We start from the raw sequence: 16,033 nt of genomic DNA, 5'->3' as shown, positions 1-16,033 counted from the left end.
GGAAAATAAGTCAAAAAGAAAGACAAATACTGTATGATCTCACTTATATGTGGAATCTAAAAAACAAAAATAAAACCTCACAGAAAAGTGATCAAACTTGTGGTTACCAGAGATGGAGGATAGGGTGAGTAGGAATTGGAGGACACTGTTCAAAAAGTATAAACTTCAGGACACCTGGGAGGCTATCAGTCAAGCATCCAACTCTTGATTTTGGCTCAGGTCAGATCTCAGGGTCCTGGGATTGGGTCCTGAGCGCAGCGTGGGGTCTGCTTGAGATTCTCTCTCTCTCTCTCTCTCTCTCTCTCTCTGACTCTCCCCCTGCTCTAATAAATAAATAAATCTTTAAAAAGTACAAACTTCTAGTTATAAGATAAATAAGTACTAGAGATGTATCTCAGAACTTTGAATCTATTTTCTTTTTACTATCTGACACATTTAAATGCATTTGCAGGGATGCCTGGGTGGTTTGGCCAGTTAAGCATCTGACTTCAGCTCAGGTCAGATTTCAGGGTCTTGGAATCAAGCCCTGCTTTGAACCCCATCTTGGGCTCCACACTTGCAAGGAGTCTTCTTGTCCCTCTCCCCCTCCTTGCATTCCTCTCCCTGCTCATGCTCTCCCAAATAAATAAATATTTTTAAAATAAATAAATTAATGAATGAATGCATTTGCAAACTAAGAAAGTCACTATTTCCTTTGAACCAAAGAGCAGTATTTTATTTGTATCCTTATTAATATTCCTAGTTCCAGTCCACTACCTATGCACTGTCAAAATGTTGACCACATATATCTACTGCTCCATCTTTGCCAGCGCCCTGTGACCTTTGGGTCGGGGAAATATAATTAAAAACAAAATCTCCTCCCAACCCAGGAAACTTCTCCATGAAGGCAGTAGAGAAAGAAAATAGTTTATTATTAAATAATCATTAAACCAGAATGTGATATGCATCAGAAGCAATCTACTAAAGACAATGCCAAGACAGAAAGAAATCTCTCCCTCTTCTGGAGACAATCATATACAACTCATTATACACATATTCTCAAGATAAACTTGATATAATCCTCAAGAAGAAGGACTTCACAGAACCATTTGTCACACACAGTTCATCCTAAATTCACCAAGTTACTGGGGTGACCATCTATGTTAGCAGATTGACTTTATTCAGAAGAAAGACAAATTCTTATCTATACAATAGGAAACATTTTGTAACGTGGGGTGAGGTATGTGCTGCCAAAGTTAGGCTCCTACCATCCCACAGAAACTGAGAAACAGGGTTATGATGTTTGATGGTTACCTTCCAAAGAGATGTCTCCCAGATCCTTAAGAAAGACATTCTTGGGTCATACAGCTGGAAAGAGCCTTATTAATTATTAAGCTTTTAGTAAAATTCATGTATATTTCAAAAAGACAGAGAGGCGCCTGGGTTGCTTGGTCAATTAGGTATCTAACCCTTGATTTTGGCTTAGGTCGTGATATTGAGGTTGTGGAATCGAGCCCTGCATCATGCTCTGAGCTCATTGCACAGTCTGCTTCTGATTTTCTCTCCCACCCTCCCCCTCCTACATGAACAGAAAATCTAAAAAAAAAAAAGAGAGAGAGAGAAAGAACTCACTAGTTTTCTAAACTAAATGCTCTAAGAAAAGGGGAGGTAAAGTCTCTTTGCTTATTTTCAACAGGGAGAATTAAGTCTCTTAATTTCTATTTGCTCTTTCAATTAGATAAAGTCATTAATTGCTTTAGGCTTTTGTTTCTAGATTTATAAAAGGCTAACTTGTATTTTATACTCTCTAACATACATTTTATCTCTAGAGTCCATATAATTATCTTTTTTCAACTTGATGTCATCCAAAAATTTGATTAAGTTGCCTTCTACATTTATCTAAATAAATCATTAAGAATAAAGAACCCCTTGACGTTCTGGTCTGATGCTTACAGCTACGCTGTGTTCTCTTATTGAACATAAACCATCTCACAAAATAGCAACATCAGACAAGGTCACTCAAAAAGTATGATAAAGAGAGACAAATCAAGGTCACTGTGTAAGCCACAAAATATGAAACTTCCTCCCCCTTGGCTAATACAGGTCACTGCTTTTTTTTTTTTTTTAATCAATTATGGCTTTATCCTATGTTCTTTTTATAGATAAGATTAAGGGACCCAATCACAGAATTATCCCTATTTCCTGATAACATCTAAAGCCCCATTTTCCTAGGCCCTCTCCAAAATCATTCCACCAAAACTCAAATCCTGTAATAGAATGCCCCAGAATAACATTTTCCTGCAATGACAATGAATAACAAACCCATCTTTTTCAGCTACAAGTATGTTGCTAGTGTTCTTTGGCAGGAAGAATTGACATCATTGATTTAAAATGAATGTGGAACAGGACAAAAACAGGACAAGGGCAGAGCCTGTGAAACAATACTGGAGCCTTCGATGAATATTGTCATTGATCCCTTTAATCAATAACTTTGGCCATGGTAATTAACCCAATACATATCCATCTGACTATATAATTATTCCTTTTATCTCTTTTTTATTTTCTCCACAGGGATATCATGAGACTTTTTCACATTAGCTTGTCAGTCCATTTATGCAATATCTATGACACTGTCCTGATATTTTTTTCACTTTTGATTTATGTGTGTGTGTTTATCGTATATGTCTTCTAATTTGCAGGGGAAGGTAATCAAAGTTGTTTGGTTTGCCAGTGTTCATTAAACTCATGTCACTACTTACTGCCTCACTTTATGATCTTCAACATGGCATCTCTCCCTGGTTTGACTACTGTATTCTTATCTAAAGTAAGAAGTTTCTTACTTAAGTTTCTAACTTCTGAGTTTCTATTTTTGTCTCCTCCATTTCAGCTTCAATTCTCTTATTAATATATTTGTGCTGTTCTTTCAATTTGATGTTGTTGCTATTTTTTTAAGATTTTATTTATTTATTTGACAGAGAATAAGAGGACAAGTCGGAGTGACAAGCAGGCAGAGAGAGATCACAGGACCCTGGGATCATGACCTGAGCTGGAGGCAGCTGCTTAACCTGCTGAGCCACCCAGCACCCTGTTGCTTTTTTTTTTTTTTTTTTTAATAAAATGGCTTGTGGGTTTCTCCTTTCTGTCATGTTAAGTCTGCAGTATCTATTATAATCAGTGTAGCTAACAGAATCCCTAGTATATATAATGTTCTGACTAATACAAAGAAAGCCTAATAATTAACCCAGTAACTTAATTTTTTTTTTTTTTTTTTTTTTTTTACAGAAATGAACTCACTAGATGCTTAAGAATTAGCTAGGTCTAAAACTAACTAGGAAAGGATCAAAATGGTACATAAATGTTCAATGGAAGTGGCAAATATGGGAAACAATGACCATCCCTAGGAGTAGGGAAACAAAGGGGAAAGTCGACATTATTACAGCCTAGAGACTAGGAGAAGGGGTAAGTGAAGCTGAGACTCAAACTTCTGTGGGTTGTGTGCTAGCAGGCTGGTACTGGTGTCTTTGAGGGGCGGTCTACAAGGGATAGAAAAACTGCAAACTGGATCAGATGCTGTACTTAAAAGGAGCTGTCTCTGGCTGGGATGAAAAGCATTGCTGGCAAGACACTCACAGGAATGGGAAATAACTACAACCCCACAGAAAGGACAATATCCTTTCTCCTTCCTCCAGTCTTGTGTGTTCTTTTTGGCATCCCCATTGCCAGAGAGCAGCTGGCCGAGAAGAAATGTGGTTTGCGGAGTCCCAACCCCAGAATCACAAGCTGAGTCTATAGGCTGGATTTGAAACTTAGATAATAGCTTAATGGCTGGCACACTCTATCAACATTCATGCCAGGCTTTTTATTTGACTTGCCTTTGGTTAAAGATCTCCCTTTTTCTTCTTTACACGTCCTATCACTCATAATGAGTTTTTTAAGTAGCTTTGTCTAATGCCCAAATCTATTTGGCTTTTTCCAATCAGGTTAATGATTTCTAAAGTTACATGGTCACTCTTTTCCCCATGTTCCTTTGGCTCCCTTTTGACCAACAAGCTTTCCTGGTAGGCCATAATTAAACACAGAAGGATACTTTCTTTCACTGTTCCTCTGCTTTCTGAAATGCATTACCATAAATTTCCACAGAGTGACCTATGCACTCATAAATCTGTTTATCTCCTCCTGAGTCCACTTCCATGAACATATATCTTACAGCCTTAATGGTACAGAACTTTTGAATATGTACAGAATGTGTTAATGAAAACTCTGACTAGCTTCTAGTAAGGTCTTTCCTTAGCAATAAATAAAAAATCCCCTGATCCTATCTCTTCACGAAAAATAAATTTTCTTCTTTATATTCAGCCATTTTCTTGTCTTAGTTTCCTTGTATTAAAGCCCTCTACTTTTTCTTTTCTCTCAAAGTTTAATAATTAAATATCCAATCTTTTGATTTTTTATGGTATGTTCCCCACCTCTAAATCATAATACATTTATTTTGCTCCTAATTCACTTCCTGTGTTGCCTCTGTCTTGTATTTTATCTTCTCTGCTTAGGTTCTACCTACACTACTTCTATTATTCCTATTGTGCTGGTCTTTTCTTCAATTAAATCTCCAGAGGCTCTCTACTTCATTTTCTTCCCCTGGGGACTTGAGACAAAGCCTCTTCTTCAGAACTTAACATTCTGTGTCCTCTCCTCAGCAAGAAGGCTCCGGACCCTGCTGTATTCCTGTTGCTCCTCCCCTGTGGTCACTTGTTTTCTTCAATTTCTTGTTTCTTTAGCATCCTCATCCCCTCACCACTGCATGGGCCCTTTCTCCCATTCACCCCTTTTATTTCTTTATCATCATGTGGTTTGCAACAATTTGAGAAACAGAACATAACACACAGCATGACACTGACTTGCCTCTCCTTACACATAAAATGTTTCCTCCTCTTACCAGTCATTACACACAACCATTTTAGTACTTGACACATATAACTCATCTTTGGCTTTCACATATCCTGGCTTTAATTTTTTTTTTTTTTCAAAAAGAAATAAAAAGTTCCTGGCAGTTGGAGCACTTGACCTTCCCCTTTCCATAACTACTACACAAATGAGTTGCCTAGTACTAATCTAAGCTGGTTTACCATATACTAGGATTGCTAAAATACTACAGTATTAGAGATAAAAGTTTTAAAAAATTGCATTATGCAAGAAAATGGAGTCAGCCCACAGTTCTCAGATAACATTTTATTGTGACACAGCCAAAAATAAATCAAATGTCTCCGATCAAATGCCAACGCCCTCATTCTCCAAGATCTGAATTTCTATCTCTATCATACTAGATTATAAAGCCATTTGGTTTGAATTAATAATTAGAGTACTTGGCATTTTCCAAAAGCCTTTCAAATATTTGATTAGTATAGTACTCTTTAAACCAGACAGAAAAAATATATATACTATTACTATGGTACAGATGAAAAAAAAAAAAACTGGAAAAATGTTCAGTGATATTCAAGGTTTCAAAGAAGTGGCAAAACTAAGATCTAAATTTAGCTTTTCTAAGATATTACCTACTAAGGGAGTTTTAGCATTCTCACATCATATCTTCCTAGCAAGATTCCAACACAATTTGAGAAACAACATGAAAAAAAAATCTCCCATTAGACATTGTTATAAAATTCATGAATTCTTCTGGAAAGTTATTTGGCAATGGATATCAAATATCATAAATGTTTCTTAGTCTTCAACCTAATTATTCTACTTCCACAAATCCATTTTGAGAGAATAATCTGAAATACAAAAATGATTCATGAATAAATATATCCATTGAAGAGTTATTTATACCCAGAATTAAACTACAGCTAAAAATGGTAGAAGGTTAAATAAATACAGTAAATCCACAAGGTGAAATTATGAACAGCTGTTAAACTAAGTCCCATTATGAGTTTATACTACCATGAAAAATTATTATTCTGGGGCACCTGAGTGGCTTGGTGGTTGAGCATCTACCTTTGGCTTGGTCATGATCCCATGGTCCTGAGATCAAGTTCCACATTGGGCTCCCCACAGGGAGCCTGCTCCTCCCTCTATGTCTCTGCCTCTCTCTGTGTCTCTCATGAATAAATAGATAAAATCTTTATAAAAAATTATTCTATGACTGCTAATTGAATAGGATTCCAATTTATGGATAAATTATGAGTACACATATCACATATCCTCACAATATATTTTTTCACTTACGTACATTTTTTAATGATTTTTATTTTTGAGGTATCTAGGTGGCTCAGTCAGTTAAGTATCTGACTTCAGCTCAGGTCATAATCTCAGGACCCTGGGTTCAAATCCCAGGTCAGGCTCCCTGCTTAGTGAGGAGTTGCTTGTCCCTCTGCCATTCCTCCCGTTCATGCTTGCTCTCTCGCTCTCTCTCAAATAAGTAAATAATCTTTAAAAATTTTATTTTTAAGTAATCTCTACATCCAAGATGGGGTGTAAACTCACAGCCCCAAGGTTAAGAGCTGCATGCTCTACCAACTGAGCCAGCTAGGTGCCCCTCAATTGTGTACATTTAAAGTAATTTTTAAATTTTGTTTTCTGAAAATATATAATTAAATTAATGTTGCTGGCATAATCAATGGCATTTTTTTACACTAAAGGAAAAAATACATTTTAAAATTCATGAAAAAACTCCAGAATAAAAGTAAAAAAATATTAAAAGTTGAGGATAGTGGAACTGTGGATAATTTTCTTTTACTTGACGGTAATTCTCCCCAAACCTATAATTTAGTAAATAATAACAACACAGACCCTCCCTGAGAAGTCTCCCTGTTGTCTATTTTCTCACATAAACCAAATATCTTTTCTCTTAAAGATCTTATTTATCAAGAAAGAGTGTGTGTGTGCATGAACACATGTGGGGGAGGGAACAGAGGGTGAGGGAGAGGGGAAAGGAAGGGAATCTTAAGCAGACTTCCTGCTAAGTGTGGAGCCCAGATGTGGGGCTCATCTCATAGTCTGAGATCATGACCTGAGTTGAAACCAAGTTAGATGGTTAACCAACTGAGCCACCCAGGCACCCCCACAAATATCTTTTTTTATCATTGACTTTCATTCTAACATCCTTTATTAATGTAGCTATCACTGAAACATTTTAGACCAATAATATTTTATTCCTTTTTATTTTCTTATTTCCCCCAATTTTTCCTCCCATTTTTTTCAATTTAAATTCCTACTTTTTGTTTTGTGTTGTTTTTGTAAGCTTCCCAAGGCTGCAATAAAACCTTTGTTCTATGTGTCCCCTTCTGCCTCTGCTTTGTTCATAAAAACCTTTGTTCTATGTGTCCCGTTCTGCCTCTGCTTCATGGAAACCATTCTCTGATCTGGTCTCTCTCAGGTCTCCCAAGTTATTGATTTATCATATGATCTCAAAAAGTGACACAGTAAACTCTCAAAATTGAGAATTTAGTAAATAATTAGTGCTAAACTAATCATTTAGTACCAGACTTCAATGTCTGGCATCCCATGAAACCAAAGCACCAGGAGTCTGCTTTCATGAGGATATTAGAAGTCTCCCTGGAAGAAGTATACATTAGTGAACAAAAGATCTTGCTTGCTTAGGTCTATGCATAATAGTGAAGACCAAACTATTAGAAATCATGTATCCTACACTCTAGTACTCTTTTGTAAGAATACTAGTAATAATAAAATTAGTTTCTCTTTTTTACAGACTCATACACAAGGCTTTTCTGAGTAAGAAAAAAGGTGTTTCTGGGACACCAGGGTGGCTCAGTGGTTAGGCGTCTGCCTTTGGCTCGGGGCATGATCCCCAGATCTGGGATCGAGTCCCACATCAGGCTTCCTGGTTGGAGCCTGCTTCTCCCTCTGCCTATGTCTCCATTTCTCTCTCTCTGTGAATGAATAAATAAATCTTAAAAAAAAAAAAAAGAAAAAAAAAAGTGTTTCCTACACTACATATATATAACTTTGTGTGAGCGGAAAGGAGAGCTCTTACCTAGGATGTTATCCTAAGGCTTGGTAACTAGCCAAACCTCTCATTAAACTAAGTTAAACGACCAAAGTTAGACCCAAAGCTAGAGCACAACTTCCATTACTATAAGACTGCTTGAGTAATGGTAACAAGTGACAACTGCTGACCACAATCTAAATATGAAGGTTAATCAAATATTACCAAAACCCAAACAACTACAAATAGGTAAATAGGTAGAATGCTCTAATCAGCTATGTTGTGCTATGTGAGTTCAATAATTAAAGAAATATTTTTAAATTTCTGCATAAGATGAATGATTTGAAATTAGTACTTCTTCACCCTCCAAAGAAACCCAATTTCTTAAGAAACTGGAATCTATCAACACCCACCAAGAACAGCATGCCACAGTGGTTAGTGGATTCACCCTGCAACTGGATTCAATTCCTTCTTGCTTCTGCTTCTTGGGCAAATTGCTTAACCACTCTGTTCCTCAATAGGTGTAATGGGACTAATAAAGGAACCTACCTCAAGGTATTACTATGCCAACTAACTAATTACAATGTGCTTGGAAAAATGCCTGTGAAGGGTACTGTACCATCCCAAAATCCTTATGCTCCTTGGCATAAGGATTATTTTTAAACTGTTTATTTTTAAGACAGCAGAGGAGAAGCTCTGAAAACATGGTAGAAGTTACCCTTTCCTAAGGAAGATTTACATTTAACAAAGGAAATCTCCTACTTCCATCTTTCTCTCTGTACCAGGAAGGGAACACCCTAAATCATAAGAAACCCTTAAAACTGGAGCAGGACTTAAATCTACATAACAGGGAAACCTGGGTGGCTCAGTGGTTAAGCACCTGCTTCAGCCCAGGGCATGATCCTGGAGTCCTGAGATCGAGTCTCACATCAGGCTCCCTGTATGGAGCCTGCTTCTCCCTCTGCCTGTATCTCTGCGCCTCTCTCTCTCTCTCTCTGTCTCTGCCTCTCATAAATAAATAAAATCTTAAAAAAAAATCTACATAACAAACTTACTCTTACGTACTGTGCTTTTCCTGATGACCTCACTTAGCCCCCCCATCCCTCTAACATCTTTCTTTTGTCCTTAGCTGAAGATGATATTTAAGGTGGTGATTTGGGCCATTTCAGTTTTCCTGTTTCCCCTGGGGATATTCCATGTATACATGAGGTATGTACGTTCTTAAACTTCTGTTTGTTTTCTGCTTGTTAATCTGTCTTTTATTACAAGAACGTCTCAGCCAAGATCCTAGAACAGTAGAGGAAAAATTATTTTTCCTCCCTTATACCTCGCACATAATGAGTACCAAATAAGTTTTGCTAACTAAAGAAAGAAAGAAAGCTTGAAAGAAGGTCAATGTTTTGTTCTAAATAGTTTGTTCCACTGGTTGAGGCCCTCATCCACAGGGGTCTGGGCCCTGCAGTGGATTTGTATTATTGGTATAGTCTGTGACCAAATATGGCAAGATGACTATTATAATGGTCAGTTTTAAGTGTTAATTTGGCTTGGCTATAGTAACCAGTTTTAGGAAAGCAAAAATAGTTTCCCCTTTATCCTACTTCTCAGCTGGGAACTCTGCAACAAAAGACAGATTAACAACAGAAAAACAAATGGATGTTTATTAATAGATCTACTTCATGTATATATGGAAGATACTGAGAGAGGGGGCCTTAACTCAGGTTTATAAACCATCTTCAGCTGAAGACAAGGAGAGAATAAAATAGTTATGGGGGTATAGGGGAAGCTAGTTATGGATAGGTGACTATGAAATGCATGGTAAACAAAAGTAAGGTTTGTTATGCATATATATGCATTTCCTATTGATTTTCTTTCTCTGGTAGTATCCTGACTAATTAGTTGTCAAAAGGCTAACTCAAAGAAACCATTTTTTTTTGGACCCAAAATCCTTTGCTAGAAGAGTAGAAAATGTATCAACTCAGAGGTAACTATGCCACACCACTGAAAGATTACAAGGACCTAATCTAAAAGTTTGTGGAGTTAATGATAAACCATCTTTATGCAGATACACATCACTGCCCTTGGACAACTTATAGCTATAAATGAATTCATAATCATCAATCAACAACTCAGAGAAAACTATTACAGGTGCCATCCATGGGGTGACAGCTGATTGAGCTTCCTATGAGCAGAGAGGTAAACTGGAGGTGAAGGATGAAAGGGGTCAGAAGTAAACCAGCACTGTTGAACTTCTCAAACCTGGTAAGTCACCTGAATTATACTCTTTAGGAGAAAGTAATCAAGCTGACATGCTTCTGTAAACTTCTAGGAATTAAAATAACAAAATACACATCTAAGACACAGAAGTAAATTGAGAAACAATCAACATTTCAGTTTTATCTCTACCCTTAAAAGGAGAACCCAGCAAGTAAGGTCCTAGTCAGTGGAGTGAAGTCCCTATCCTGGTATAGACTAGCCTAAAGTCATTTTAAAGTCACTTGTCTCTAAATTACTTCTTCTAGGTGTGAGAATTGGCCATGGGTTAAAATTATCTTACAAAGAATTTTCCAAGTATAAACAATACCCACCAAAAATAAAATTATTGTGGGATAATACTGTGATCAGGAGATTATAGGGGAAAAAACACTATAGAACAGAAGAGAATTCAAGCAAATAACAACTAATTCTTATGACTCGCATATTTTTCAATTGCAGGTCTTTTTAAGTCTGCTAAATTTCATACTATAAATCATTTTATATTTATCATTTCAACTTTTACAACAAATCCAATGTTGTCCAATATAAGGGAAATAAATTATCTGATAAAAGTTATGATAATTCAAATTTTTCCTATTCTGAATATTATTCTATCATTTTGAAGAATGTTTATAAAAGTAAAATCACCAATAATGCTGACTTTTTCTTTACAGAAAATGCAGACTCTTTCCCACCAGAAAAACAAACAGAAAACTACCTTGCTTAAATGGAAGAGGGGGAAAAAAGAAAAACACCCTTCATTAGGTTGAAAACCCCTACTTTATGTCACAAAAAAAAGAAAATAAAATCTGAAATTGAAATCAAAGGAAAGGTATTTGTAGAAACCTTGAGCCTTTAAAATATTCAGATTCCAAATGAATTAGACTACTTTAAAAGAAAGAATGTAAGATCTAAGTCATGAATAAGACAGAAGCCAAAATATCACCTCATATAAAATAGGCCACCTGAATTAGTATATTCCCAGAGACTAAATCTGAAAGAAAAAAAAAGAAAAGACAAAGACATGATGCCAGCTACAAAAAAAAAAGTCTGGAAGAAAGTTACATTTTTGCAGGTTTTATGGAAACCCAAAAAGGGCAATTTGTATGCTTTATAAAGTATGCATAACCAAAAGTTACTTTCACAAGTATGAAATGAAATAGGTTTCTACAAATCCCAAGCATTTTCTGTCCTAAAATGAAAAAATAAATGAAATTTTTTATCACTGTGAGCTATAGTTTGTCTTGCTGTGTTTTGTTTGTAATAAAGCATTATGCAAGAGATCCTATATTTTAGAATAGTCTCTGAATAATAAGTGAAGGTTGAATTTATAGCTGAAAATATACAACAGTAGACAAAATTTTTTGATTGATTTCGGTTTGTTTTAATGAAGAACCAAACTTCATTCCTTTGACAAAGAAATCTAATAATTTAATTTATCTCAAAATGTCAAAGGTTTAGAATTGCCATGTGATTCATGGATTATCTCATCTTGTCAGTGACCTAATAGGTGCTCTAACTCAGAGGGTAAGCTAATTGTAAAATGTCACTTTCACTTGTTCCTAGTCTCTCTGTGGTCAGAATCTTGCATCAGGAACCTATGTTTGGGAATCCTGGGTGGCGCAGCGGTTTGGCGCCTGCCTTTGGCCCAGGGCGCGATCCTGGAGACCCAGGATCGAATCCCACTTCGGGCTCCCGGTGCATGGAGCCTACTTCTCCCTCTGCCTATGTCTCTGCCTCTCTCTCTCTCTCTTTCTCTCTCTCTCTCTCTGTGACTATCATAAATAAATTTAAAAAAAAAAAAAAGGAACCTATGTTTAACCAAGTAAATCTGTTTCATGACTCTTTGATTCAGTGTCATTAGTTTGGTGCTCTGATCTATTTTGGCCCCTTCATATTTTTTTTAGATGCAACATGAAATTATGATTAATATATCTTATTATATGTTTAATAAAACAGCATGATAAGGTATTAAGGTTAGAGAGTTAACTTCTATCTGGAGCCTTCCTAAAAACTATGGTCATTTTTATTGTTCCTTCTATAGTGCCAAAAATACCATCTATTCTCCTCTACCAGGCATTGCCTGTGATGTGTGTCTTTCTCTGAGAGCTCTTATCATCCCTAATGTTCCTCACCTGCCAGAAAGTAACATTCTTTATCACTTCTAAGGAATAAAGTCCATAAATACTAGAGTAGTGATAAAGGAAATTTGCGTATAGGGACCCACAAAATGGGAGATGCCTCAGTGGCCTGGCCCACGCCACAAATCTAAACTAAGTCAGCCCACACTTACAGGAACATCTGGCTGTCTAGGAAACCTAACATACACCAATTACAATTTTCCAATTCAGCTTTAGCTAGTTCACCTTACCCCAGGAAACAGGACCTGTTAATCTTACCAGGAGATCCCGGAAGTTCTAGCCAATTATGCCGTTTCCAAGTTGTTGTTGTTTCCAATGCTCCATAAAACCTGCTCTCACCCCAAATCCTACACTGCTTGTAAGGCACGGTACTCCTCTAAACCATGGATTGTATTCCCTTGAATAAAAGACATCGAACTCATTACTAAATTATATTTTTTGTCATTTGGCAGTAGTTATCAGACCAGTTGTCTGGAAGGACTTTGAGGCACTGTTTCCAAAAGTGAAAAACAGTCCTCTTTCTTATCATAGTCTTATTGTACTTAATTTAACGATATTTTAAAATATTTTAAAATATTTTAAAATAATGATATTTTAAAAATATTTTCTTGTGGCAAAATATATATAACATGACACTCTAACCATCTTTGGGTGTACAATTCAGTGCCATTACTTATAACCACCATGTGGTAAAACCATCAGCACTACCTATTTCCAAAACATTTTCATCATCCAAAACAAAAACTATACCCACTAAGCAATAACTTCCCATTTCACTTTCCCCACAGCCCCTGATAACTTCTAAGCTCCTTTCTGTGAGGAGTTTATTTTTAAATGTGACATTTCTAAGATAGTCCTGCTTATAAATTTTGGTTTATCCAATTAAATTCTGATGGAGAAAAAGAAGAGATTTTAACTGAACCTATTCAAATAACTACATTGCCACAAAAAAAGTATTTTTTTATAATATTTCACCATTCACATAGTTTTGAAGATAAAGCTAATCAACATAAAATCACTAGTTTCTATGCCCTATAACCATTCTTAAGTTCTGATGATGACCATTTGATTATAAACTATATTAAAAATCTTCCATAGGATCTTTCTTTTTCAAATTCTGAAACATTAGTTGGGGCCAGACACCTTTCAAAGAGACTTTTATTTCAATTTACACATGTGGCCCATTAAATGAAGGATTATAAATAAGCCAAGGAAAAAGAAAATTGTTTTGGAGATCCCTGGGTGGCTCAGCGGTTTTGCGCCTGCCTTTGGCCGAGGGCGTGATCCTGGAGTCCCGGGAATAAGTCCCACATCAGGCTCCCTGCATGGAGCCTGCTTCTCCCTCTGCCTGTGTCCCTGTATCTCTCTGTGTGTGTGTGTCTCTCATGAATAAGTAGATAAAATCTTAAAAAAAAAAAAAGAAAATTATTTTATAATATGCCCATTAGAAAATACAACATTAATATAATTAAATTTCCTTTATACCAGTTATACTCAATCTTACATAATTAATTCTTTATAGCCAGGACTTGGCTTAATAGCCTGCTTTCACAGAGTCATCTGATTCTAAAGGTCTCTTGGATTTCCTAATCTAGTCCCTGATAGAGACTAACAAGTGTCTGTTCATGGTGATGACATCAGCTGATACCTGAAAACCTATACCTTGAGAGTAGAAAAGTCAGTATCAATGAGATCAGAAGAGATCAGTCATCATGTCAAAATCTAAAGACAAAAATGATTGTAGTCTTGAAAAAACCTATAGGCAGACTGTCAATGTTTTGAAATAAAAATAGCAGAATGTCACACTAATTACAAGGATGTGAGCTTTTTCAGAGGAGAAGTTCTGATCTTGACTTTAAAAATGTTTCATAAGTATGACAAGTCAGCACAAAAGCACGTAAAGTTACCAAATCCTCAAATGAAGATGTTCTCAAACATAACTAAGACCAGACTAAAATCATACCCATAATCACATTACAAAGAGGTTGAGCCAAACACTGGGGATTTCTCCAGGTCCTATAAGCATGTAATACACACAAAATAAGAACAGTTCCAGTTATCATCTGCTGGTACAGCATATTCACATGGTCCCTAAAACAAAACTAATCCAGAAATGCATGAAGCAGAAATAAACCAGAAACAGACTGAGAGAGAACAAAAGCTCTATTACCATACATTAAAATCATATCTTAGAGACCAAATAAGAAGCCTAGGCACCAGATGACCATAAGGTGCATCTACTGAACAACTTATTTTGCTCAATTTCATTGGATAAATCTTTATGAGTCAGATACTTGAGAATAATAAAAGACAAACAACCAATCAAACAAATAAACAAGCAAGCAAGGAAACTCATTTAGGTCAATCAGTGAGTGAAGATTTTCTTACTTGCAATAAGGCATTATTAAAGTCAGATCAGCTTTCAGAACAAGTAGCTTCCTGGAATAAGGAGTAAAGCCTGTATTGTGGATCAAATTCTTATATCCTAGTTGACAGCTCTGACTGGCTGGCATTTGGGTCATTGTTGACAAAACAGAAGTTATCACACAAGAAAAAAAGACAACATATTTCAGGATGCAGTTTTCAAAATCATGGATAGTAAGATCCAAATAAGTCAAAGAAAAGGAAAAATAAAGTAAATTTTTAAAAAGACAAATATATATGCATATGTTATATATATGTAATATACGCATATATAATAAAATGTGAATATATACTCTGTGCATGTGCATGTAGACATTTTTCAATTCGGTAAAAATATAAAACAAAATCTAAGCTAAAATATATTAGATTAAGTTTACTATAAAAAAACCACAACTCTTTCTAGTTTTTCTAGCATGAAAATACATACCAAGCATGAGAACTGTATCTTGATTTTGGAGATAAGTACATGTTTTTCCATGGTTGTTTCCAATTCTTCCATTCAGGTGTTGCACAAAGTTGCTCTGGCTCTGAATGGAACCTGAATTCTAAGACCAGACTGAATTAATCTAGCTTCCTAATCACTACAGGAAAATTAATATTAATGCTCACTTTTGCTTTAACAGTACATCTACTACATTACTCACTTTCTTCTAAAAATGTAACAGAAGACAAAAAAAAAAAAATGTAACAGAAGACAAACACATTTCTAAATACGAACTTGCCAAGCACGGATTTTTTTAAATAGCTTATTCTTCTAAGAATAGATAAACCCTATTAACACAGACTATCCAAAGGGATAGCCATCAAAAAATATTTACAAATACACAAGTTTTCACTTAGAAGACATTTAGTGAGTACCTATTTTGTGCTGGCCGTTATGCCAAACAGCCCTGATGTGCAACTATGAATCTATGAACATTGTCCTTGAGTAGCTTCCTCATAGTGAAGAACACTAATATACACAAGAACAACCAAATCACACAGAAAGTGCCATAATGAAGTATAAATAAAATGCTATGCACATTCAGAATGATGAACTGTATCAGCCTTATAAATTTGGAGATAAATTTATAAGGTGTTGAAGAGTAGGAAGCATATTGCCATTCAAGAATGAGAAGTATTCCAAGGAGAATCTTGAAAAAACTGAAATGAGCTAAATATTTCCTCATAAAAAAATACTTCCAGTGTATCCACTCCTGTCCACAGCCACTGCCAGGGGTCTAATCTAGGTCACCATCCTTTTCACTGGGACTTTTGGGACTCTCACTAACTTATCTCCATCATCCAGTCTTGCCTC

Source organism: Canis lupus, chromosome 22 (genome assembly GCF_048164855.1).
Source record: "Canis lupus baileyi chromosome 22, mCanLup2.hap1, whole genome shotgun sequence".
Classification (NCBI taxonomy): Eukaryota; Metazoa; Chordata; class Mammalia; order Carnivora; family Canidae; genus Canis; species Canis lupus.
This window is presented reverse-complemented; position numbering follows the sequence as displayed.